This window comes from Bidens hawaiensis, unplaced genomic scaffold (assembly GCF_021521415.1).
Source record: "Bidens hawaiensis isolate Kalapana, Puna unplaced genomic scaffold, B.hawaiensis_p1.1 tig00002181_1, whole genome shotgun sequence".
Lineage (NCBI taxonomy): Eukaryota > Viridiplantae > Streptophyta > Magnoliopsida > Asterales > Asteraceae > Bidens > Bidens hawaiensis.
This window is the reverse complement of record NW_027491116.1, coordinates 2,015,900-2,039,733: the sequence shown is the minus strand read 5'-3', so window position 1 is coordinate 2,039,733 and position 23,834 is coordinate 2,015,900. Positions and strand designations below refer to the sequence as shown.

Sequence of the window (23,834 nt, the reverse complement as noted above, 5' to 3'; positions counted from 1 at the left end):
AAGGCCTTAATATCAGTATGTTGGCTTATAATAGACATATATCTTGTATAAATGGCCCCTCGGGATATCTGGGTCATAACCAGACCCGTTCGGTCAATCATTTGTTCGTTACGCAATAAGCGGTTAATCGCTTATTCGCTATATGAATACTAAGGTGTACTGGGTTTTGTCACGGATGTCACACAACCAAAAACCAGTTCTGTTTTTGCTCCGGTGGTCAGCACGCTTCAAGTTTCAACCCTGGACCTACACTAGTCCAGAAGAAGAACACTCAGCCTAGAGGAGAACTTCCAGCATACGCGGGATCCTCTACACGGGTAGATCCGGTTATCTCTAACAATGACATTTTTGCTTTGATGAAACAGGTTAAAACTCACATGGAGCAGCAAGAGAAGACCAACTCAAGGCTATTCAAGGAAATTGAAATGATCAAAAAGAAGCCAGGGCAGGAGACTACTCCAATCATGCCCAGGGTGCTTGATTTTAATTCTCCAGGATCATCTATCCTTCAGAATCCCGGATCCTTGGGGGCACAACCAACAAGGACTCCGTCTCAGAAGCAGTCAGGATACTGGGGACCTTATCCTCCGGTATCCTCGGAGTTACCCAGACCAACGAGGCCAGAATCCATCAACATGCAGCCCGCTCAACCATGCAAGCCGGCATATTCTCGTCAGGATCTCCCATGGTGTCCTCTGAAGTGCATGTCGGGGATGATATCCCTATGCAGACGTCACCTTATCCTGAGGATACCCTCAATGGAGGAACTAGTCGTCAAGGCTCAGGATACTCGAGGCCTAACCACGATCTCAATAACAATTTACTTAATGCTAATTTATACACTAACCGTGGATCTGTGCAGGATAAGGGGATATCCCCTGAGATAGCCAGGGAATTGCTGAAAATAAAGGATATGATTTCCAATATCTCGGGGATAATACGTCCCATAGCGGAAGTTCCAGTAGGCAGTCACAGGTTGTCCAGTTTCACCTGGCCTATATGCGACGTGGAGATCCCCAAGAAGTTCCAGACGCCCATCATGAAGCTGTACAATGGCACAACGGATCCTGAGGAACACGTAGCTCAGTATAGAGAAAGGATAGAGGTCAACCCCATCCCCATTGAAATCAAAGAAGCTTGTCTATGTAAGGGATTTGGTTCAACACTAATGGGATCAGCCCTCAAATGGTTATTAAGTATTCCTCCCAATACTGTCACTTCATTTGCTCATTTGATTAATTTATTCAATCACCAATTTTCTTGTAGTAGATCTTTTGAAAAAATGACAGGTGACTTATATAGAATAATTCAACACAATAATGAATCCTTAAGGGATTACATAACTAGATGTAGCAGAGAAGCTTTGGATATCCCCTACCTTGACATAGCACATGCTACTGAAGCTCTCAAGATGGGATTGAAGAAGGACTCTCCTTTCTATGACGATCTAATCATGACTCCATGCAGGAATCTTGATGAAGTCAGAAACAGGGCATTAAGATACATTCAGCTAAAGGATGACAAAAAGGCTCATGGAAATCTGGTTATCCCGAAGTATGAGTCTACCAACAGAAAGTCAGATTCTACATAGAAGTTCTCCAGGCCAAAGCCTTATACCAAACAAGATAATCCCAGGATAGACGCCATGGAAGAAGACGAAGATGATGAGGAGTATCCTAAAATCTCTGAATATTGTTTTAACATTGATATTGGTGGTGTAATATGTGCCATGCAGGATTTAGGTGACAAGGCTAGATGGCCAAAGAAAAATGAAAAGTCCGGATCCAGCAAAGAAAAGTCCAAATGGTGTGCATTCCATGAAGACTTTGGCCATCGCACTAATGATTGTATAACACTTCGGAAGGAAATAGGATACCTTCTCAGCAAAGGATACCTGAAGGAACTGTTTGGAAGAAACAAGAACAAGAGCCAGGATCCTGTCAAGATACCTGAAAGGGCACCTTCTCCACCATCCGGAGCTAAGGTTGTTTCCTTTATCTCGGGAGGATCGGATATTTGTGGAACCTCATACTCAGCGGCCAAGAAGCGTTCCAAAGTAACAAAGATGGAAAACGGAGAAAGCCCTCTCCGTACTTCCACGTTGATAACTCAAAGAATCATTTCCTTCAATGAGGAAGATCGATGTGATCTTGTGGATCCCAATCATGACAGTTTAGTAATTACTTTATGTATGGCTAACTGTTTTGTGCGCATGATACTCGTAGATGGAGGCAGCTCCGTGAACATCATCCAACTGGATGCATTGAAGAAATTGGATATTCCTGAAACTGAGATTATCCCAAAATTCTCAGTCCTCGTAGGGTTCTATGGCAAGACTAAAGACACGTTAGGAAAAATCAAACTTCCAGTGTACATTGAGGGAATAAATTCCCTACAAAACTTTTGTGTGATTGACTCATTATCTTGATGTAATGTGATATTAGGCAAGCCCTGGATCCACAGAATGAAGGTAGTACCCTCAACTTATCATCAATGTGTGAAACTTCCAAGTCCATGGGGGGTTATCAAGATTGAAAGCGATCAGCAAGACGCAAGAGAATGTTACGCATCATCAATGAAGTGGACTACAAAGCCCACTCAGGCATAGCAATTACAGAAGCAACCAGGGAAGGTCCTGCAAGCCAGGGGCCAAGAAGTGAAGGAAGTATTCTAGGATCCTCAGGATATCGAGATCAAAGTTTTGATAGGATCGGGTATGTCTGAGGATATCGAACAAGGATTGGTATCCTTCTTAAAGAAAAGAGCTTCTACCTTCACCTGGAAACATGAAGATATGACAGGTATCTCTAAATCTATAATTACTCATAAACTTGGTATAGATAAATCTTTCAGGCCGGTGCATCAAAAGCAAAGGAAGTTTTCTCCGGAAAGAAACATTATCATACAAGAGGAAGTGTAGAAGCTACTCAAAACAAAGAAGATCAGAGAGGTACACTATCCTAGATGGTTAGCCAATCTAGTTGTAGTCTAGAAGAAGAATGGAAAATGAAGGGTGTGTGTGGACTTCATAGACCTGAATAAGGCCTGTCCAAAAGACCCATTTCCACTTCTACACATTGATTCAATGGTGGATGTAACTACTGGCCACGAACTACTAACCTTCATGGATGCATCCTCGGGATTTCAACAAATTCAAATGGAGCCTTCAGATCAAAAAGACACAACCTTCATGACTCCCACAGGTATATACTGCTATATTGCAATGCCTTTTGGACTAAAAAATGCAGGTGCAACGTACCAAAGGCCAGTCAACATGATGTTCAAAGACCAACTGGGGGACACGATGGAAGTCTACATAGACGACACGTCGGTAAAGTCGAAAAGAGCTGAAGAATATCTCAAAGACTTGGCAACAGCATTTGATATCCTGGACGAGTATAACATGAAGTTGAATCCAGCCAAGTGTCATTTTGGGGTAAAGCGGGAAAATTTCTAGGATACATGGTCACCAAAAGAGGAATAGAAGCAAGCCCTGAGCAGATCAAAGCTATCCTGGATATCAAATCACCAAGAAACGTCAAAGATGTCCAAAGGTTGATAGGAAGAATAGCAGCTAACAAAAGATTCATCTCAAGATCTTCAGAGAAGTGTAAAGACTTCAGGAAGAATAGGGCTCGGATTTTCGGTATCCTAAGAAAACGAGAATTCGCACTTGCTGTTATTAGAACGTGACCAATAAGGAAACGTGCTGATAAGAAGAATTAACGGCTAATTGGAATCATTCCAAAGTTTCCTAAATTATAGGCCATATTGTTAGCTTTTTATTTTTGTATAAATAGAGCTCAAAACCGGATCATAACACACACTCTAGACACACGAGACTTACTAGTACTCGCATTCTCTGTAATCACGATCAAGTTTGAGCTCCACTATTGTAATCACCTTTGTTATTAATAAATCGGTGGTGATAGTTTTCACCACCCGGGGTTTTTTGCTTGTTATCCTAAGGATAACGGGTTTTTTTCTCGCAATAAATCTTTGTGTTCAAGCACTTTTACTTTCATTTTATACAAGCACCTAGTCCCGATTACTAATTTGGTTACGAAATTACCATTGTCAATTTTTGACCAAAACAATTTGGCCCCCACCGTGGGGCTATCGGTGCTTCAATCCATTAATTCCATTTATTTCATTCACCTTCATTCTCTTTACAATGGCCTCACAACCAAAAACCAGTTCAGTCTTTGCTCCGGTGGTTACTACAGCTACAAGTGTCAACCCGGGACCTCCGCCACTGCCAAAAAAAACTACTCAGCCCAGAGGAGAAATTCCACCATTCGCGGGGTCCTCCACACGGATAGACCCGGTTATTTCTAACAATAATATTTTTGCTTTGATGAAACAGGTCAAAACGCACATGGAGCAGCAAGAGAAGACCAACTCAAGGCTATTCAAGGAGATTGAAGGAATCAAGAAGAAACCAGGGCATGAGACCACCCCAATCATGCCCAGGGTCCTTGATTTTGATTCTCCAGGATCTTCTATCCTTTAGAATCCTGGATCCTTGGGGACACAATCAGCAAGAATTCCACCGCAGCAGCAATCAGGATACTGGGGAGCTTTTCCTTCGGTATCCTCGGAGTTACCTGGGCCAACGAGGCCAGGGTCTGTCAGCATGCAGCCTCGCTCAACCATGCCAGCCGCCATATTTTCATCAGAATCCCCTATGATGTCCTCAGAAGTGCATGTTGGAGATGACATCCCTATGTAGGCACCACCTTATCCTGAGGATACTATCAATAGAGAAATTAACAATTCTGGCTCAGGATACCAGAGACCTCACCAGAATCTTGGTAACAGTTTACTTAATCCTAATTTATACACTAACCATGGATCTGTGCAGGATAAGGGGATATCTCCTAATATAGCCAGGGAGTTACAAAAAATGAAGGACATGATCTCTAGTATCCCCGAAATCCGTCCCATAGCTGAAGTCCCGGCGGGCAATCACAAACTTTCCAGGTTCACTTGGCCCATATGCGACGTGGAGATCCCCAGGAAATTCCAGACGCCCAACTTGAAACTTTATGGCGGCACTACGGATCCTGAGGAGCATGTGGCTCAATATAGGGAAAGGATGGAGGTTAACCCTATCCCCACAGAAATCAAAGAAGCCTGTCTATGTAAATGGTTGGTTCAACACTAACAGGGCCGACCCTCAAATGGTTATTAAGTATTTCTTCCAATACTATCACTTCCTTTGCTTATTTAATTAACTTGTCTAATAATCAATTTTCTAGTAGTAGATCTTTTGAGAAAATGACAGGTGATTTATATAGAATTGTTCAGCATAACAATGAATCCTAAGGGATTACATAATCAGATTTAGCAGGGAAGCTTTGGAAATCCCCAACCTCGACATGGCAGCTGCTGTTGAAGCCTTCAAGATGGGACTTAGGAAGGATTCTCCTTTCTATGACGACCTCGTCATGACTCCATGCAGGAATCTTGATGAAGTCAGAAACAGGGCACTAAGATACATTCGGTTGGAGGATGACAAGAAGGCTCATGGAAACTTGGCTATCCCGAAATAGGAGTCTACCAACAGGATGTCCGACTCTCCACAAAAGTTCTTCAGACCGAAGCCTTAGAACACCTTGGGAGAAATCAAACTTCCAATATATATTGAGGGAACTAACTCCCTACAAAAGTTTTGCGTTATTGACTCTTTATCTTGTTGTAATGTGATTTTAGGCAGGCCCTAGATCCACAGCATGAAGGCAGTACCCTCGACCTACCATCAGTGTGTGAAACTCCCAATAGGGAGTCATCAAAATTGAAAATGATCAGCAAGATGCCAAGGAATGTTATGCTTCATCAATGAAATGGACTACGAAGCCTACTCAGGCATAGCAATTACAGAAACAGCCAAGGAAGGTCTTGCAAGCAAGAGAGCAGGATGTAAAGGAAGTATCTTTGGATCCTCAGGATACTGAGATCAAGGTATTCATAGGATCAAGTATTCCTAAGGATATCGAGATGGAATTAATATCCTTTATAAAGAAAAGAGCTTCTACCTTCGCCTGGAAACATGAAGATATGACAGGTATATCTAAATCTATAATCACTCATAAACTTGGTATAGACAAATATTTCAGCCAGTACATCAAAAGCGACGAAAGTTTGCTCCTGAGAGAAACACTATCATACAAGAAGAGGTGCAGAAGCTGCTCAAAACCAAGATGATAAGAGAAGTCCAATATCCTAAATGGTTTGCCAATCTAGTTGTTGTCCAGAAGAAAAATGGAAAATGGAGAGTATGTGTAGACTTCACGGACCTAAATAAGGCCTGCCCAAAAGATCCATTTCCACTCCCACACATTGACTCAATGGTGGATGCAACTGCTGGCCACGAACTGCTAACTTTCATGGACGCATCCTCAGGATTTTAGCAAATTCAAATAGAACCATCAGATCAAGAAGACACGGCCTTCATGACTCCCACAGGTATATACTGTTATACTACAATGCTTTTTGGACTTAAAAAATGCAGGTGCAACATACCAGAGGCTAGTCAACATGATGTTCAAAGACCTGGGGGACACGATGGAAGTATACATAGATGACATGGTGGTAAAGTCAAAGAAGGCCGAGGATCATCTGAGAGACTTGGCAACAGCATTTGATATCCTGGATGAATACAACATGAAGTTGAATCCAGCCAAGTGTCACTTTGGGGTCAAAGCAGGAAAATTCCTGGGATACATGGTCACCAAAAGAGGGATAGAAGCAAGCCCAGAGCAGATTAAGGCTATCCTAGATATCAAATCACCAAGAAATGTCAAAGATGTCCAAAGATTAACCAGAAGAATAGCTGCTCTCAACAGATTCATCTCAAGATCTTTAGAAAAGTGTAAAGACTTCTATGATATCCTGAGGAAGAATCAAAAGTTCGAATAGGGAGAGAAGCAAGAAAGGGCATTGGTATCTCTAAAGGAATACTTATCCTCAGCACCACTCCTGATGAAGCCAATTGATGGTGAGCCATTATCCCTGTACCTAGCCATTACCAAGAATGCAATCAGTGTTGTCTTGGTCAAGGATCATGAAGGTCAACAACATCCGATATATTATGTAAGTAAAAGTCTACTAGATGCTGAATCCAGGTATTCTTATCTTGAAAAATTAATTTTAGCACTTATAATGGCTTCCACTAAACTTAGACATTACTTTGAAACTCATGCTATACATGTAAAGACTAACTATCCTATTAAGGCCGTTTTGAGAAAACCAGAGATGTCAGGTAGGATGGCAAAGTGGGCTGTGAAACTCAGCGCATATGATATCTTGTATGAGCTGAGAACGGCTATCAAGTCTCAAGCACTTGCCGACTTTGTGGCTGATTTTAGCCAGGATATAATCGAAGAAGTGGGAAAAGAAGTTCAGCAATTGAAGGTCAAGGAAAGTTGGACCCTACATACTGACGGTGCCTCCAACATAAGAGGAACAGGTCTAGGTATCCTGCTAAAATCGCCACAAGGGGATATAATACCTCTATCTATATCTTGTGAATTTCAGGCTACTAATAATGAGGCTGAATATGAGGCCTTAATAGCTGGTTTGCAATTAGCTAAGGATATGAAGGTCAGGTATCTTCAAGTTTATGTTGATTCTTTGTTATTAGCTAACCATTTCAATGGCTCTTATGCAGCGAATGCAAAAAACTTAGCGAAATATTTAGAAATAGTTAAGAAATTAGCTATGTGTTTAGAAACATTTGATATAATACAGGTACCAAGGGAAGAGAACACTGAAGCAGATGCCTTAGCAAATTTTGCATCGGCTCTCAAGATACCGAATGATATCAAGATATCCATCATTCATATCTTGACTCCAGCAATAAAAGAAAACTATGAAATCATGGAGACTTCAGAAACTGAAAATGATCCAGTATCCTGGACCCGTCCCATAATACGGTATCTTCAGGATAACGAGATCCCAAAAGAAGAAAATCCCAGAGCGTTCCGAATGAAGGTAACCTAGTATATTATCCTAAATAATGTTTTGTACAGAAAATCACTTGCAGGTCCATACTTGAGATGCTTGGAATATCAAGAAGCACAAGAAGTTCTCAAGGATATACATGAAGGTGATTGTGGAAACCACACTAGGGGCAGGGCCTTAGCATCTAAGATACTAAGGACAGGATACTTCTGGCCAACAATGAAAAGAGACGCAATGGATTTCTCCAAGAAGTGTGATACTTGCCAAAGACATAGCAACATATTACATCAACCAGCTGAACCATTATATCCTATCATCTCCTTATGGCCATTTATGAAGTGGGGAATGGATATTGTGGGAAAGCTGCCCAAGGCTCCTGGTGGAAAAGTCTTTATGCTAGCCATGACGGAATACTTCTCCAAGTGGATCGAAATAGAGGCATTCGTTCAAATCAAAGAAAAGGATGTGATCTCATTCATCAAACGCAACATCTTAACAAGATTCAGTATCCCGGCAGAGATTGTTTGTGACAATGGATCACAATTCATCGGAAAAAGAACAACCAACTTCTGTGAAAGTTGGGGAATCAAGATGGTGACCTCAACTCCAGTACATCCTCAAGCTAATGGTCAAGCAGAATCCAGTAACAAGATCATCATCAACAATCTGAAGAAGAAATTGGGATCCAAGAAAGGGAAATGGGCTGAAGAACTACCGTTTGTTCTTTGGGCTGATAGGACCATCTCGAAAAATGCAACGGGACAAACACCTTTCTCTCTGGTTTTTGGGGCCGAAGCCGTTATTCCTACAGAAATGGTTATTCCCCCAGCAAGAACTAGCATCCAAGATACTGAGACCAATAACCAAAGCCTCACTGAAGACTTGGATACCATTGATGAACTCAGAGATCTCGCCAAGTTCAGGATGGCGGCATACCAGCAAAGAATAGCCAAGTCCTACAACAAAAATATCATAATTCGAAGATTCCAAGTAGGAGATATGGTACTAAGAAAAGCGTTTCAGAATACCACTAACCCAACAGAGGGAAAGCTAGCTCCTAAATGGGAAGGCCCTTACTTGATCGAAGCCGAAGCCGGAAAAGGGGCCTACAGGCTAATAACTATGGAAGGTATTCCTATACCAAGAGCTTGGAATGCTATCCACCTCAAGGCGTATTTCTGTTAGTATACTTAAATGGTATGTTGATATCCTCAGGATAAAGGTATGTTCCCTCATCTATTTTTACCTTCCTTGAACTTTATAATCTCCAAATCAAGTTTACTGACTTAAGCATCGGAGGGGTGTTAGCCAGGCTAACACCCATCCCTCATCAAGAGCTTAGTGTTTTGCAGTTATCCTAAGGATATGTTATCTCGAAAATAGTCAGAGGCTGATCACCTCCCAAACGAATATGATACCCCTGATATCCCTCAAGGTTTAAAGGTCTTCACCTTTCCAACGAACCCCAGGGGCGCAGGAATATGATATCCCAGATATCTCAAATGGTTTAAAGGTCTTCACCTTTCTAACGACGCCTGGAGCGCACGATGATTCGGGTATAGTTCAAGGCAGGCTGACCAGACCAGCTGACAATCCGTCTGTTGTTGGCCATATACCGAATCCTTAAGATAAGTGGCAGACGTGTCACACAAATGGTTTATAACATTTTCATGTTATCTAAGGTTTATAACACTTTCGTTTTATCTAAAGTTTTGGCATATTCATGCCCATACGTTTGGGACCTTCCCTAGTTTTATCTCAAGCTTAAACATTTTCATGTCTCTTAAGTAAAGGCCTAATCGCCAGTAAAAATGCTTTATCACCAGTTAATGGGTCTTGTCGCCAGAATTGTCTAACTTTGTTTCGACAGATTGCTAAGAAGGTTACTAAATTGTTTTTAACCTAACAAAATTCCAGAAGCTTGATACTTAAAAAGATTAACGATTGGGGACATCACATGTAAGCCCATTAGATTTATGAATGATCTCCACAAAGGTACACTTTACATTTAGTTTTATCACTTCATTTATACTTCAAAATATAATCTTTTTGTTTGATTATGATAACTCACACAAGGCGTAAGGATACATTGTCCTTAAGATATTTTTTATCAGTTCCTGATAATCCTTTTTATGTTTTCTAAAAACTTATAATCATTAAAACATTTCTTGATCAGGATTCATTATTCTCAAAATGGTAAAAATATTTTGGAACCATGTTTTCAAAATATATTATCCTCGACTTAAGTTATTTCAGAAAATTAAAAGACATCTAATATTCCAACTAAAAATTACAAGTTATTGAACACAATACTTAAAGCCAAAAGATTATATCATTACTAATCATAAAGTGCAGGAAACTAGAAAGGAAACACCTGGGTTTCGTCTTGAAAAGCCAAGATCCCTCCACCCAAGTACTGCCAGATGTTCAAAAGTTAAGATTACATGGGCTTCGTCTTAGAAAGTCAAGATCCCTCCACCCATGTATCCTAATATCCTAAGCATACTATTGTTCAAGACAGAAAAAAGAAAATTGTTCAACAACCATTACAACCCCACATCCAAACCGACACAGAAAAAATTGGGCTCAAGCCTTTTCTTTACCGCTATCATCGCCCAATTGCACCTCGTCACCAATCGCCTTCACTGCACCCTTGATAGCCACCTCCGCAGCCTCTTCTGCAACCTTCTCCGCTCCACTTGGACCAGCATCCTCCACCTTCTCCACCAAGCTCAGCCAGTATCTTGTCCCAACCAGCTACATCCCAGAAAGGAGTGTCCAGACCAGCATCCTTCGCCTCTTTAGCCATCTTAAGCCGGGATTGGAATACGGAAACAGCAGCAGACTTCTTCGCCCCCTCCATAGCATCATAAACTTTTATCATACATTCCGCCTCTTGATGAACCAACTCCTTCTTGACCAGTGACAACTCCAGTTTCAGGTCATCTACCTCTTTGGTCTTCTTATCAAGAAGACTGGTCTTTGTCACCCCCATCTTCATCAGTTCAGAGATACGAGTATGGGCCTCATGGTTTTCAAGGCTCATGGCGGCAAACCGGGAGGAAAGATATTCGAGGCCCTACAAGGATAAAGAATTCCCAATATAAGTTATTCTCAGGATATGAGAAATCATGACAAATGAAGAAGATACCTGCTGAGTCTTATTCATGGCATCGTGGAAATCAACATCGTGTACGGGAACGGATTCGCTGGTCTCCTGGCTCTTCCGTTTCTTAGAGCCTTTCGCTCGGCTGCCTTCTGGACGTGGGATAGAGCTGGATATGGGTTCTTTCTTGATAGCGCTTCGAGTGGATACCATGCTTTCTATATCTTCAAGGACAAAAGCAGAAGCAGACTTGCCTACAATTTCACAGGTTAGTATCCCTAATCCTTAAAATGTTGATACTAACATCTCAAATGTTTCTTACCAGACATAACGGAACTCGAGGATGGAGATGGCTCTTGAAAGCATGACTGAAGATGAAACGTCCTTTCCTCCTCGTCAATAAGAAAGAAGGATGCAAGCCTGTCCTTAATTTCTCCGGTGGGAGGAGCGATCTCAAAGAACTTCAAAGCTGCAAAAATAAAGAAAAACACATCAGTCACAAAAGATATCAGTATATATTCAAGATACAGTATCCTACTTTTGGAAACCCAGAGATAAGGAAGAGTATTGGGCTGTGGAAGAGAATCTCTCGGAACAAAGAAAAATTGTCTCTTCCACTGGTCATTGTTCTGGGTATTTTTCAAGACCAATGGAGATTGACCAGATTTGATCTTAAGGAGATATCTTGAAGACCCATGGCTACGAATGTCGTATACAGAAGCAAGCTCCGAGAGAGTAAAGTCAAGAGCGTGGTCGGCAATCAGTCTCTCCAAAACAAGCAAAGTCCTCCAAACCATGGGCATGGTTTGGGCATAGCTAAGACCAGTTCTTGAAAAGAACTCGGTGGTAAAGGCAGGAAATGGATAGGAAAAACCAATTTTGAATGGTAAAAAAGGAAAACAGATCCAGGTTTTTGAAACATGGTCAGAAGATAAGATGGCGTCAAAAGGCCTAAAAACTGTTCGTGGAGGAAAACATCCTCGAGACCTCAAGTTAGCGATGTCTGCATCACCAAAAATGCATATTTCACTTGCAGGACTAGCAAGGAGATTCTGTGATACAAAATCCTCAATGCCGGAGGGGTGAAGGTTCGGACTCATGATTTAAGAAGAATGAATAGAGAGAATTTACCTAAGCAATAGAAGAATATGGATGGAGATGTTATTTATCCAGATAGTTATAAAGCAAACCTAGGGTTTACCCAAAGGACGAATAAGTGACACGTGTATCAACAATCCACCGCACATGCAAAAATTTAAAATTCAAAATTCAAAAATTTTACAGTTGTAATCCTTATCTACAGCTGTTAAAATTTGGGGACAATTGTTAAGGCACGGATTTCCGGTATCCTCAGGAAGCATTATTCAGAGCAAATTCAGGATGCGGTATCGTCAAAGGTAGCAAGTATCTTAATTACATTATATAACTAACACGATCTTTGCTACTTTCCATATTTACCATGTCAAAGACGGTTGCTTGATCACCCGAGAACTCGCACTTTCTGTTATTAGGACGTGACCAATAAGGAAACGTGCTGACAAGAAGAATTAACGGCTAATTGATTTAGTCTAGGAGTTTCCTTAAATATAGGATTTCTTGTTAGACTTAATTTGTTATAAGTATAGCTCAAAACAAATGATCAAACACACACTCTAGACACACAAGACTTACTAGTACTCGCATTCTCTGTAATCACGATCAAGTTTGAGCTCCACCATTGTAATCACCTTTGTTATTAATAAACCGGTGGTGATAGTTTTCACCGCCCGGGGTTTTTTGCTTGTTATCCTAAGGATAATGGGTTTTTTTCTCGCAACAAATCTTTGTGTTTAAGCACTTTTACTTTCATTTTATACAAGCACCTAGTCCCGAATACTAATTTGGTTACGAAATTACCATTGTCAATTTTTGACTAAAACATTAGTTAGCTGAATTTCAGTATAAATATAGAGCTATCTCTGGATCATATTTCACACACTTTACACTCTAGCTGTAGCAACACTCTATAACACGATCCAAAAAGAAAAGCTCCACCACTTGTAACCGATTTTACTTATTAATAAACTGCTGGTGATAGTTTTCACCATCCGGGGTTTTTTTCTTGTTATTCTCAGGATAACGGGTTTTTTTCTCGCAACAAATCCTCGTGTTCTAGCAATTTTGCATTCATTTTAACCAAGCACTACGCCTCACTCACTAATTTGGTTACGAAATTGCCTTTGTTAATTTTTAACCAAAACAAGAAGAATGACTGGATCTCAAAGAATTACAATGAGCACACAATCATGATGATGAGTAATTGTACGGGGAATCAACTTGATGAGATACGCACCTCCAAAATAACGAAAACACATGACATACACAAATCATTAAATGTCAAAGGTGTATTTGTATTTGACATTATTTGTGGTTTGATTTACATCTCTCTCACCGTGTTTCTTTTCGTGTGAGAGGCATTCAAGGATCCGTATGAAACGATGAGAAGAAGGTGGGTAGTAACTCAACCTTAGAACGTGAAATATCAAGATATAAATAATATTTTAATAAGATTCATTGTTAGAAAATGCATGTATATAGTCGAGATTTTCAAATTTGTCACGCTATACTGGTTTCAAATTATCTTGTAAGTTATAAAAATATCATTATTAAACTATATATGTAACTAATTATGTAAACGTGAAACTTAATTCAAACTCCCACATAATTTCATATATACTTATTTAATTTACGTGTTAATACATGGAGTGTTGTGATTTGTACAGGGGCGGCTCGTGGGACAGCGAAAGTAAATTAGGGCTTTAAGCCCACACTTAATTAAAGCCCCCAAGTTCAAAAAAACATTATATATAGATATATAATAATGGGTAAAGTAAACTCAAGATAATATATAGGTGTTGTGATAGGCTTGATTGTTACTAAAGTATAGTTTATGAGTTCAAAATTTTTAATAAGCAAATTTTTTTTCTTAACAACTGTTATGAAAAGGCCTCAAAATCGTATTTCAATTTAGGCCTTCACATTCGTTGAGCCGGCCCTGGATTTGTGGCGTTTGTTTTTTTTATAAGTTTATTTATTGTACTTTCAAAAAGTAAATTGCGGACCTTCGTTAAACACTATTCAATAAATTAGGGGTTTCCTTTTCTTTTGGCTTGTATTCATTCACTAAAGATGCTGGGGTATTTTGACCAGATCGAGCTCTGGTTCAGGCACCCAATCCTTTGGATACCTTTTGCTTTAGAGTTGAATATATGTACACTACATACAAAACTCTTGATTCCAAAGGGTGATGGATATAACCTCAAACCACTCATGTGCACACCCTCAACCACTTCTGTGTGTCGGTAGATGTCTCTCACCTTTTACATCCCCCTCTACAAAACCCTGAGTTTTTTAGTTAAACAATCTTTATGATTATTTAACAATATTAAAGAAATCAGTTTTGAAGAGGTTAATGAATTAAAACAAAATAACGATAACAATTTTTTTTGAAATGCCGAACTTTTTATAAACCAAGAAAAAAAAAGACAACTCTCGCAAGCTGCAAGAAGCTTGAAAGTAAAAGAAACAAAACAAAGATACATTACAAGACGAACTACAAAGAGAATTAACAACTTTAAATTTGCACTACTTCTCTCACTCCAAGCTTGATTTCTTACTTTTATTGTTCGTCCAAAGAAACGAAGTCGTTTTAACATCATTCACCACATTATTCACTGCTAGGTTTTTAGAGTTGAAGATTTTGTAGTTTATAGCTTTCCAAATTAGCAACAAAGTTGCTAGCGATATAGCTTGTATAGCTGTACACTCCTTGTTTTTTTTGTGTTTGCATGAAAATTTCAAAACATCATTCACAGATTCGAAGTGCTGTTAGATTGGTAATATTACCCAATCAGGAGAATAGACCAAACCCATTTAGTAACTCGATAATAAATCTTGAGATGCACCGACGTTTCCATGAGAGGCACTGAGGTTTCCTTCACGGTTAATGATACATAGTACCACGAATTTTTCATTATTATTCTATAACTTAATAATATTTGAATGTAAATACGTTACTTATTTAATATTGAAATGGAAACTCCATGGCATGAATGATTATTAGATTATCTGTTTCTACAAGTTTCTTGATCAATAATAAGTTAATAACAATAATAAAAAAGTTTAATAATTTAAATGATAATGGGCCTACAAACAAGTGATGATTGTCTTTTTCTTTTACAATAAGTTGGAAATTAGGGGTTTACTTGACACATGAAAGCAGGTGGTTGGATTGAAATTTTTTTGCTTTTGAAGAGGATGTCGGCAGTTTGAAATTTGAATCTTTTTATTTCAGGTTATTCTTAAATTTTATAGAATAGCCTTCAGAAACTACTTTTCAAGCCTATCCCAATAGCGATGACAGCATGTGATTACTATGTAGGTTTAGAAAATTTTGATCAGTTAAAGTATATAATGATGAGATGTTACACTATAGAATAAACTACTATAAGAAAATTCTCAAAGTAGGTATGTATGAGAATAAATTTCTAATTTTAGATATTATTTATAAGAAATTTCAGAAATATGTATTATAAGCTAGTATTGACGAGCAGTTTGTAGAAACTAATTAAAACTTGTCACGTGTCCTTAAACTAACCGTAACGAGCACGTTGTCACGACTAAATAAGTTTATGCATCGTAATCAACGTTCACGAGTAATTCATAAGTCATTTAGTCGTGACGACTAATTTACCAGGTTTACATTTCCTACACGAGTAGTTTATTAGTACTTAACTCGTCGCGATTAGTTTAACCTTATAATCTACTCCTCGCGACTAAATGACTTATAAATTACTCGTTGGCGTTGATTACAAAGTATGAAACCTATTTAGTCGTGACGAGTAAAATGATTAGTGAACGTGCTCGTTACGGTTAGTTTAAGGGCACGTGGCAAGTTCTAATTGGTTTCTATAAACTACTCGTCACGACTAGTTTATAATACCTATTTCTAGATTTTTTTGCAATTGGTACCTAAAACTAAAAATTTGTTTTCATATATAAATGCTTATTTTGAGAATTTTCATAATTATTATTATATTATATTCTTGTTTGAACTTGAAAACATCCACCGGTTAGCTGGTGTTCACTAGACGCATTTTTGGACAACTTTAACATGACTATAAAACATAGTCTTTGTGTTGCTATAGAAATTGGAAGCTAAGCTTAGCTTATAATCAGTGAAACTATTGGGAAGAGAAAAGAGCTCTTCTGTCTCTTTCCTTGCCCCCCCGGTCCTGGCATAGTGCCTTGCTTCAGATTCTTCAAAAGAATCAAGTTGATCCTCTTTACGCGGGATGCTCTTTTGCGCTACGATGTACTTTTATTGTTTTAGGGCGTCGCTCTTGATTTTCTTTCTTAGCAAAATTCCATCACAAATACTTGTTTTTAGTAGTGTCTCTCGATGAAAATGTGTTAAAAGTAAGAACTCGTCATATAATTCCTTTTTCGTGTCCAAACTTAGGCAAATAGGTTAATTAACCGTCGATAAACAAATAAACTTTCTAGCTAATGAATTCTTTTTTCTATCCTTTCATATTCAACCGCATTTTTAATTTTTTTTTTTTAAGTAATAAGACCACTTACAAATCTTATTTACTATACAGAATAGTTGTTACAAAGTTTTCAAATATTTAAAGTAGGGTTAAATTTGCATGTGTTATATATATGTGAGTAAATTAAATAAATAGCCTTGTGGTTTAATTGTGTTTGCATTACATTTTTCCATCATTAGCTTTTTAAAAGTATATAATTTGGTAAATATTTATTAAGCAACCCAACATATATAGGTGTTTAAGATGCTTGTCTCTGTCACCGGACCAACATATGACAAACTTACAAGCTGTCTAAGTTGATAAAAATAGCCATGGTTTCACACCCATATGCCGATTGAATCCAACAGAGTATACACCACGAGAAAATTTAAATGATTTTTATTCTAAACTAGTTTGCAATCATATGCCGATTGAATCCAAACTATTAAACCACCACAAAATTTAAATATATTTATTCTAAACTAATTTGCAATGGTTTGCTACATCGTGGGGCTTACCGAAAGCACCTTCTTTCAATAATTACATAAAAGGTAGAGAAAAAAAAACTAAAACCATTTGCATTCTTTTTTCTTTATATAATATATTACAAAGAGAGAGATAAGCTAGATGGATATGGAGAGAATGATCGATCATCCTTGTAACTATAATTTGGTTGAATATTTAGATCATTATAATGTGACCAACGGAGGCGGGTTCTGATCGTTAATTACGTTATTATTGCATGGCCATGCAGACGTTATTAGATGATTTAAACAGTTTAATTCCTGTTGAAGCATCACTGACTCCAAAAGGAGTCTTTGGTTTTCTTGTTCGACGATTTGCCCGTTGTGGTTTAAACATTGTAGCCGGTTCATAAGTTGGAAGTTAACCTTTTTATACAGAGTTTTCTGGTTCTTTATATCCTCCAAATGCTTTTGTTTCCTCATTCGGGACCGTCTAGCTGACTCGCGGTTTGATATCATTCGTAATTTCTTCTTGCTTTCATCATTGTCTGAGCTTGAGCTCGAGCTGTTCCGGATGCGGTTGTCCGAACCGGAGGAGAACAAGACCGGGTTTTGGGATGGGTAGTTAAGAAGAATGTTGTCGAGGAAATTGGTTGAAGAGGACATGGTATGGATTATGGAATGTGTTGTTAATAAGAAGGAAGTAGGAGGAAAGGGGAGAAACTATGGATAGAGTCGGGGGTATTTATGGAGAGAAGTGGGGCCTAGTGGAGAGCATTTTAGCCATGAAAGTCGGTTAGAGGTGGACCGTTTTAAAAGTGATATACCTGAGAGTAATAAGAATAGTTCAGGTGACAAGAATATTATGTGAATACTTGGTTTCAACTTTCAAGTCTATACGTGCTTGGGTAACTTTCTAGTCAAATATATTGTGTGAACATGATTTTTTTTCTTTTTTCTTTTTTTATGTAGGGTGGTTTTTATTGTGTGTTAGGTCACCGTAAATTTTAATTTGAAGAGTTCCGTTGTTTTACTCTGGTCGGATTATGTTGTTTAAACCGGGATTATACTGGCTTCAGAGTTTGGCTTTAACGATTCCTTAGGAAACCATACAGTTGACTTCTGCTTGACAGTCATTGTGCGATCATAAGAGCATAACTCTTTGATGTAAAACACAGTGGGACGAAAACCCGGGTGAGCTCGAGATTCGAACTGATAACCTCGCAAGGCCTAACTCAAATCCTTCATTGTCATAATTCACCCAAAGTGATACAAGCGAGGATCAAACTTAGGTCTCCACCGAAGAACCTGTCTTCTACAATTAGGCCACTAGTGAGGTATTGTGAGCATACATGCTTAGTTTTTTTTTTTTTTTTTGGGAACGACGACTTCTTTGTGTTTAGGCTAACGCACTCTCCAAATTGGAGACCCCGTTGCCCAATCTGGCCAGACTATGTTGTCTTAACCGGGTCCACGCTGGCTTCAGAGTTTGCCTTAGGCGTTCCTTTGGGAAACCATATTGCCGGCTGACACTTAACAGTCGTTGTGCCACCACAAGAGTAGAACTCTCTAACGTAGCACACGGTGAGACGAAAACCCGGGTGGATTCGGGATTCGAACTGACAACCTTACACAAGGCGTAGCTCAAATCATTCATTAATTATATCAACCAGAAGTGGCATGAGTGAAGATCAAACTTGGGTCTCCATTAAAAATTCCAAGTCTCCTACCACTAGTCTACAAGTGATGAATTGTAAATATGTTTAGTTAAACAGGTATAATTCATTACAGAGATTAATGCAAAAAATAATATGGATTTAGATTTTGGGCAATTAGTAATATAAGTAAAAACATAAAATGCATTACCAATAATATAATTGTTAGCATGGGTTAAGTTTATTTGCCAAGTAAAATCCATCTTTTCTTAGCAAACCAAAGACATCCTTTTGGTGTGCGAAACTTTGATGTGGTACAATATTGTTCGCTTGTGACGGTATCAAAGACCTAAACGAAATAATAATAAAATAGTGTGTTGTAAATTTGTACCAACCACAGAAGCTCCAATTTCATTATCTGTTCATGCAAGTGTGTTATTAATTTATTTAGATTTTTGTCACTTGATTATGGGAAAATTCTTAAAATAGTCTTTTTTAGAAAGAGTTTCCAAAATAGCCCTTTTTTTCTTAAAATCTTTTATAATTTGGACTAGCAAGACGCTTTGAGAAAAGATAAAAATAAATAGGGAGCATGCTAAATTTTGAAAGAAAGTCAGGTAGGAGACGAGATTTGGGGAAATAATGAAGGTAAAGTTTAAATTTTTTGTAATCTTTGAACAAAAGTTTAGATTTTTTCAAAAAACCGTCTTGAGAAACTGTTTTTTTATGTTTCCTATCTTTCCTGTTCATATTTTCAAATTCTTGAAAAAATATATTTTTGACAGTTATACCCCTGAACCACCACCCCACCACCACCATCACAGATGCCATCGAGACAGAGATTCCACTCAACCTACAGCAGAGGCACCTCTTTCATGAACAAAATCAAAACCCATTAATGGCTACCTCCTTCTGCTCAATCTAACCTCACAGTTTTCACATATGCACAAACCCACTCTTTCAAATTCACAAGCTTCACAGCCCCATCAATTGCATCAAACTCTCGAACCAAAGCTTGAATATCGACCAACACGACGTCGCATATGTCCAGCCACTTCTCTAACGTTTCTGGCAATATCTCACCCACGATTCCAACGGCCATACCGAAACTGAAATGGGTTTCGTTGGGGAGATCCGACGGGGTAATCGGGTCGCAAGATTCGACCCGTTTGAGGATCCGATCTTCCCGACGGATCTCCGACGGGTCGGAGATAAAATAAGCATGGAAGACAGTGGTTTTATGCGCCGGCGATGAAATAGGTGGGTGGTTTACGGTGTTGGTGGTGTAGATGAAATCGTTGCCGGTTTTGGAGATGTAATCGGAATGGATTTTGAGGCCGTCGAGTATGACGGAGATGAACGTGACGGCGGCGCCGAGGGATTGGGCAAGAACGACGCCGTCTTTGATTAAGACGTCGTGGCCGTAATTACGGACAATTAGCCCACGAGGATTTGGGTTTGGATTTGCACCCATTGATGATTAGGGTTTGTGGGGTCGACGACGTCAGTGATGGTGGTGATGTGGTGAGGCTGACGGCGTCGGTGATGGTGGTGGTTCAAGGTGGTGGAGGCGGCTATGGTGGTGGTGATGGGGTGGGGCCGACGACGTCTGATGGTGGTGGTTCAAGGTGGTGGTGGTGGTTCAGGGGTATAATTGTAAAAAATATATTTTTCCAAGAATTTGAAAATATGGACGGAAAAGGTAGGAAACATAAAAAAACAGTATCTCAATACGGTTTTTTGAATAAAAAAGATTTGGAAAAATCTAAACTTTTTGCTCCAAGATTACAAAATAATTTGGACTTTACCTTCATTATTTCACGAAATCTCGTCTCATACCCGACTTTCTTTCGAAATTTGGCATGCTCCCTCTTTAATTTTATCTTTTCCCAAAGCGTCTTGTCAGTCTAAATTATAAAAGATTTTAAGGAAAAATAGCTATTTTGGGGACTCTCTCTCAAAAAAGGATTATTTTGGGAATTCCAGTTGTCTCATGCAAATGTAAGTTGTACAAAAACTCAAATGTCTCACCAACGAGCTTCCTGGTATTAAGCACATAGGTTAAATACAATTTAGTATATCTAGATTGGTATAACCCAATAATCTTAACGATAATCATGAGATTAGAAACTTTACACGCTAGCACAATGTGTTACCTTGTTCAGGCAAAGCTCTTGGATTCGTGTACAAAAGCTTCTTTCGATCGAAGAGGGTATCGTTACGACTACGCAAGGGTATTATACCAATGCTCTTAATAAAGCAGAAAGTGAGAGAGATGTATGAAATTTAGACGAGAAGTGAAGCACTGGTTTCTCCCTATTTATAGTTGAAGTTGGGTTCCTTCGCGTAGCGCAAAGAAACACACACAAGCAGCTTTGCGTAGCGCAAAGAAATTATAGGGTTGCTAAGTCAGCCCTAACTAGCCCGCGTGGTGTTACACATGGCAGGCCACGTCTCAAGTGTGCGTAACTATCACTTCGCGTAGCGTGAAGGGTTAATTAAACGATCTTCGTGCAATGTGTGCCATCAAAGCGTCACATTACGCCCATCGCAGTTCGCCCGAGATGGAGCCCGTGCCTGTGCTCGTCGGGTGCTTCGCACCCTCCGCTAGGACCACTGAGTGTGTCTTGTCATATAAGAATATTATTATATGAGCTCTATTTCTTATAAAGAGCTTACAAGTTTTATAATTTAGCGATGTGGGACGAGAAATCACTTTCTTATGTTTATCAAGGTGGAAGCATTCCAATTTTTTTCCTCCACCAATATGGGATGAAACTCATTTCTTTTATTTTCTCTATTTTTTTCTTTTGCTTATTTTATGGTTTTTTATACTCTGGTTTTGATTTGAATATGCCTCCATTTATAAATAATTAATTTATTTAACTAGTCTAAAATAAAAAATATTCCAAGAATAGTTAAAACTAGTATGCATGATTGCATGATACAAAAGCATTATAGAATATCTAATCACTTTTTAGGAAACCCTATTATTAGTAGTTATTAAGATAACATAACTATGATTTTAGTTAAATGAAATGACATATTATTCTAAGACCATCTCCAATGATGGTTTTTGCTTGGTTCAAACCAACCCAAAAACCAACTAGACTATTGAAGTGCTTGGTTTAAACCAACACTAAGGGTTGAGGTTTGGTTTTTCAAACCACCAAAAACCATCAATGTGGGCCCCAAGCATCAAATCTTTCACCCCTTCCCCCATATATATATATACACACACACACACACGCCCATATTTATATTTATAAAAATATATTAAAAATATTATACATATATACATGTTTTTTATATTTATTTCAATTTTTTTTTATTTTTTTTGTTTGTCTATTTTTTACGTAACAGCTAGTTTAACGGTTAAATTTTTTACTACATTTTTATTATATTGCTATTTATATAAATAAAAATTATAAAAATTAAGTATTTTATAGTATTGTGAAATTCTTATTTAAAATAAATGTAAAAGCAATTAATGATGTGGAAATATAAAGATGGTTTGAGAAGGTGTACTGTTGGAGTAAAAAAAATGTTTTTAAGAAAGCTGATGTGACGGTGACGTGGCAGGTTTGAACAAAAAACTGTTGGAGATGGTCTAAGTGGGTAATACAAGTCTTTCTAATGGCATGACAAGAATCAAAAATGTCTAGTAATTTGATTGCTTTCTTGTACCATGAATTTGTGTACGTATGATATGAAAAGAATTCATTAGCAGTTCATGATATGTTATTTCTCATAAATATATGAATTTTTACCTTCTGAATTATAATTGCTTTTTAATAACTATAAAATTGCGTACCCGCTAACTATGCTTTCAACTTTACATACCATTCTAATATAGAAGTAGAACTTTCAATCACTAGAGAAGAAACACAGTTTCTATATACTCCTTGATATCACTAAAATACGTAGACAAATTGCATATCTAACTTTTCTTGCTTGAACATAAACATTAAAGCAATCTATACACTATCCTCTTTTAACCCTTTTAATTTGTTACAGTCACTAGCTTGGTTTAATAGAAAAAATGCATGTCTTACAACCAAATGATTGTGTGTTCTATTCTCACTTGAGACATTTGGAAATAGTTGGAAAAAAATTAGCTGTAAAAGAAAAATCCGCTTAACTCATCTATATAACTTGACATAGGTGTGTACTTGCTTGTAGGCATATAAGCATTAATTGCTTAGAAATACTATAGTATTTTGTTTAGTCTAAATCCGCAGGAAACTGTGATTTCTAACACATTTGCAACAAAAATGTTTTTGGCAAAATTTATTTGTTGGAAGATTTTTCCTATTAATGAAATTTGTTACTTCTCTCGACACTCAAAACTAAAGACATATATGTAATTAAATTATTTTGTCTTTGCTACTAGGAAACCATCCCCAGAACTAAAGCAACTATATCTAACTATTGCACAAATTTACAGGATCTAATTTTAACTATAAAACCTTTTTAAAAGATAATAGAAAAAGGTGTGACATTGACAAAACTAAACCTGAAATTATACACTTAATTATTGTTCATGCTTGGTCACTAAGAAAGAAAACAGGTGGGCAGGGTGTTGTACACATGTCACAACCTAACATGGAAGCCTGGAAGGGAGTTAAAGAAACACTAAGGGACCCCGGGCAGATTACGGATAATCTGGGGGTTAGATAGATGTTTCCCACGAGGGGTTAGACCCGGCAAAGATGGTTCTTCTGATAACCTGCAAAACAGACACCGTGAGCTCGTCACTGAGAAGGGGGGGTTCCTCCTTGTGACCACCCTCCGGCGTGAGAATCAGACTAGATTGCTCTTGAATATAAATGTATATTAAGAGATTGCTAGAGCAGATATCAGGTATATGATGTAAGATATAAGATAAGATGAGATGATCATACCATTTGGGGTATTTATAGCCGAAGGTAGGTTTCCAAGAAGGTGTAGCCGGCTGAATAGTATTCCTGTTCTACCAACTGTGTCCTACGCACGTGCCATGCTGGTAGTTGGTGGGTAGGCAGCGGCTGACAGTGACCAGGCCTGCTGTGTACTATTCATTTTCCACCAACTG

The 23,834-nt window shown here is 38.4% G+C and overlaps 1 pseudogene; it reads right to left on the bottom strand.

Annotated features, from left to right (window-relative positions):
• Positions 1-19,676: 19,676 nt before the first annotated feature.
• Positions 19,677-20,234, bottom strand: LOC143609517 (inositol 3-kinase pseudogene; annotated as a pseudogene).
• Between the last annotated feature and the right edge of the window lie 3,600 nt (positions 20,235-23,834).